The following is a 4,652-nucleotide window of genomic DNA, read 5'->3' as shown; positions in this document are numbered from 1 at the left end:
ACCAGCTAGCATCCAAAAACTTTCCCTCCTCGGAGGAAGAGAACCGGAGCTCCTCGCTACATGCATCTGGAGAAAGACCCACATCAGCGGGAGCCTTCCCCGGGGGGCGGGAGCACGGCCCGGCAGGGAAGGCTGGAGAGGACTCATCCATCGCCATTTTGTAGCTTCCTGGTTTGCGTAATGTCGCCACCGATGACGTCACTACTTGCCCATTAAGCCAGATTTGAACATGATTCAGAGCATGGACAACGCGGGCGTTCCCAAAGCATTTCAACGCAGCTCGAGTTCCGGAAAGGGAACTTACTTTTTTGCAGTGGGTGGCATATGGTCTAAATCAATGCTGGCAGCACTCATGCATTTTTTTTTATTCCAAAGAAGAAAGACATCAACAATGATCTTAGAGAAGCATTGTTGCTGCCCAGCAGTCAGAGTCCTGTTATATTGCCATTTGAAAAAATTTCAGGATCATCAATCTGATGTAGGGATTTTGCACAAGTGAAAATTAATTCTCGATGCATGTAATCAGGCCCTTAGGTCCATGTTATAAACAGGCATAGTTCAGCAATAGAAATCACTGCATGGATTCAGAAACACCTCCAGAAATCAGTGTCAGTGAACATGGTTAATTGTGCTATCCTCAAACGCAAGTTAGATGCTATCATGCAAAGTGGAAAACTTTTCTTTGGTCAGAGGAAATTGAATATATAATTAGAATTTCTTTTTAGATACCAAGGACACCACATCCTCTGAACTATAAGAGGAGAGGGACCATATAGCTTGTTATCAGTACAGGCGAGCATTAGTGCAGTTTGCACATCTGGAAAAGCACCATCAATGCTGAAAGGTATATACAGCTTATAGAGCAACATATTCTTTTATCAATGCCCTTTTCAGGAAATCTATGTATATGTCAGTAAGACAATGCTAAAGTGCATTCTGCATATATTAAAGCATTGCTTTATAGTAGATGTTTCTGGGTGCTGAACTGGGCTGCCTGCAGTCCAGATCTTCCACTAATTGAAAACATTTAGTGCAACATGATAGGAAAAATACCACAAAGAAGTCCCAGGACTGTTTAGCAGTTAATCCTGTATTAGACACAAATGTGACAGCATTCCTCTCCCAAAATTCCAGCAACTGTTCTTGTAAGTAACTCTTGTAAGTCCAGACATATACAGACTTACATGAAAGGAAGAGAGGAAGCAACACAGCGGAAAACATGGCTTTTGTGGCTATCAGATTAAAAATGATCTTTTTCTCTAAAATAGTACATTTCCTCGGTTTAATCATTCAATATGTTTTCTATGCTCTATTGTGACTGTGGTCTCAATTTTTAGGGAATTGGGATTGTATGTAAACCATAGAATTCAAACAGGGTGTACTTTCTTTCTTAAATCATTTGCTATTGTATGTACCCAACTAATAAGGTTGCTATTTGGATTTTTAAATGTATATACATATGCTAATGACTGGATTGTTTTTGTAGTGATTAGCAACAATTCTTTCAACCCCAAACAATATTTGTAACCTATGCAACATGCAGCTTCTCATTTCTTAAATAAGCATGTTTAAAGACATATTCCATTATTAAAAGGAATAATGTGGATAGTAGTGAAATGCTAACTTTGTGAAAGAAACGGTCTGAAAAATCTTGACTTTGAATTAAAGATTAAGATATTTAGAGATGTTTTAATACTTAAACTTTTATTTCCCGATATTTAACCCATTCCAGCGCATGATAATCTGCAAATTATTCATATTAAGCATGCCTTAAATCATGCTCTCACTCCTTGGTTTTGCTTGACCCAGAAGAAGTTATTTATTTATACATTTTAAAAAAGCATGTCATGTACACACAGTATGGTGTCAAACCCACACTTATAACAACTAACATCTCTATAACATACAGATACTTCCTTACCTGTCTCTTTTTTTGGATTTATATACCAAACTCTAAACTGATTGTACTTTTGTACTTCACCTGTTATTTACAGCCATTCAGCATCAGCAACATCACTCTTCTGGTAACAACAACAAACTGTCTGTTTGTCTGTACCTTTTTAAGTAACTTTTTGGCTGTAGACCAGTACTGTTCACCTGCTTTAGACTAAGTATTGTGGCATTTTAAAGATTTTGTACTTTTCAAGTTTAGTACATCATATAGATCACACTATATACTTCTTCACAATACTGTTACCGATGAACAAAATCACAATCACTGCTGTAATCTATCTTTTGTTTACTTGTTGTTTATCTGGGATTACATATTAAATGTATCTATTATCCCCAGTTTTATAAAAATACAAAAAAAGATATACCTAGGAAATGTTTCAGCTTCCTCTCTGTCCTTATTTATTTTGCTGTGAATAACATTCAGTAAGTCATTTTTACTGGCAGCAGAATTGCCTAAACATGTGACTTATTTGCACACATTGTTTCCTTAAATGTTTGTGGTACATTAAACACTCTGTAACAGTAGTCAACATTGGATAGAATATGTTCATTATACTGAATATCAGATACAAACTAAGGATCTCTTCTATTTCTCTTAGAATAACGTGCAATTACAAGTGTTTTTCTTTTTCCAAGCACAACATGGTTTATCACATGTTTAAATTTTAGGCCCTTGAGTGGTCTTTCGAATCTGATCAAAAGTGTTTGTTTTGGCAGGGAGGATATCCCTTCCTATGAAAAACATAATTTGGTATTAAAAATAGTTTTTTGACTAGTCTTAAGCATTTTATATATATATATATATATATATATATATATATATATATATATATATATATATATATATATATATATATATATACACATTTATATTCTTATATTTAGTAAAATAATTTTAAAAGCCTGTGTCTAAGGACTTTTCCACTGTCTGAATAATAGACACTAAAGAGCTGTTTTTTGTGATATATTTAATAAATCTAGTATAGCTTTTTCTTTTCATGTTTGTATGCATAGAACACTGAAACAAATATGCTCATTCTTGAAAAAATATGTTTTCTCCTTGTCAACATAGTTTAGGTTTTCCCCATGTCAGTATGTGGTTTGCAGTATTTTACTATTCTAGCACCTTTTGCAATTTTTTTTGCAGCAGCCATTAGGTTAGGTTCAAGCTTACCATATATTTTCTTTCCCTCATTCTGCAATTTGCAAATAATAACTTCAGGGATTATCATTCATATAATGTACAGTGTTCAGATAGTAAAATGTAATGTATAGTAAAGTTTATTGTACACTTTTATGTCAAACGTGGTACTATTTTTGTAAAGTACATATACTTGTCTAAAGGTGACTCTTTTACAAAGTATTTTACTGTTGTTGTTTTAAATGTAAATGTTGCTTTTAAATATCCTGTTGATACAATAGGATGTACTGCCCTTTCTTAAGTGTCATTTTTACCTGATTTCCCTCATCAGTCAGTTATATATCACCTCTTCAAGTTAGCTAAAAAATCATTTTATAAATTCATTGAACATGTGGAAAACATTTCTCTGGTCTTCCAAATAAATAAGAATAATTAATTGTACACATGCACTGACTAATATTTTTAGCTTCAGGCATATAGGATTTAAACATTGTTTGTTTGCTATCAGAAGCATACTACTTTCCATATTCGGCCTAGTTAGCAAATCAGTAGCTCCAGTATCTCACTGCATGTTTATCTGCACTATTAAAAATAATGCTTTATATAGTTGCTGATATACACATTTTCTTGTTCGAGCAATTTTCCACCATTTTTGTACGTTTTAGTATGTCAGTTTGTAGACAGCAAGTGGAAAATCTTAGTACGAAGTATGTTTAGTGAGGAGCTACAGTATGCAGAGGTGAGAGATGTGTGGGTGGTGAAGCCCTCCACATACACAGCCACTCAGATGGTTACCTGGCACTGAGCATTTCCTGATTCTGTGTTGTAATCGCATGCAGCACTTTGTGGCTATAATCACATGAAAGTGCAAAGCACTAAGCTGCAATGGAAAATATTCTTGCTACACATCTGCCGATATTCTGCTGCTGTAGACATTTTACCATGAAAATCCAACAGTTAAACACAATAAGACATTTAATCATTTTAATCATGATTTTATTTTATTTATTTTATTTATTTTTTATTTTTTAAACATTGGAGTGAAAAGTGCTCCCTCTCTGTGTTTTAATCTATTTTAATTTGGTAAATGTTAGATAAAATTATAATTACAAAATTAAAAAAATTATCAAAGAATTTTTATTTTGCAAAGAAATACAAAATTTGACAAACCTTGTCAACAATCCCTCTATAATTGTAAATGCTAATGTAAAGTACTAAATTAAACTTTTTTTGTTTACCATGACAGTAACAATACTGTGTACACTTGTGTACATTAAATAATGAATGCATATTGAAGACCTGAATAGAAAAAAAAAATATTAAGCATTAAATCACATTTTGCCAAATATTTTATTTATTTATTTCTGTTTTATTTTACCCTTTATAATAATTACTTTCTTTTTATTTGAACGTTTTCTTTTAATATTTTACAAATTAAAGTAATACAAACTAAAAGATTTTAAACAAAGAAATTGTGAAAATTGTACTTGTCTACTGTACTTGTCTATTATGAGCTACATCAGAATATATTTATACATCTGTTTTTATTCATAAAAGT

Source organism: Silurus meridionalis, chromosome 15, assembly GCF_014805685.1.
Source record: "Silurus meridionalis isolate SWU-2019-XX chromosome 15, ASM1480568v1, whole genome shotgun sequence".
Taxonomy (NCBI): domain Eukaryota; kingdom Metazoa; phylum Chordata; class Actinopteri; order Siluriformes; family Siluridae; genus Silurus; species Silurus meridionalis.
This window is presented reverse-complemented; position numbering follows the sequence as displayed.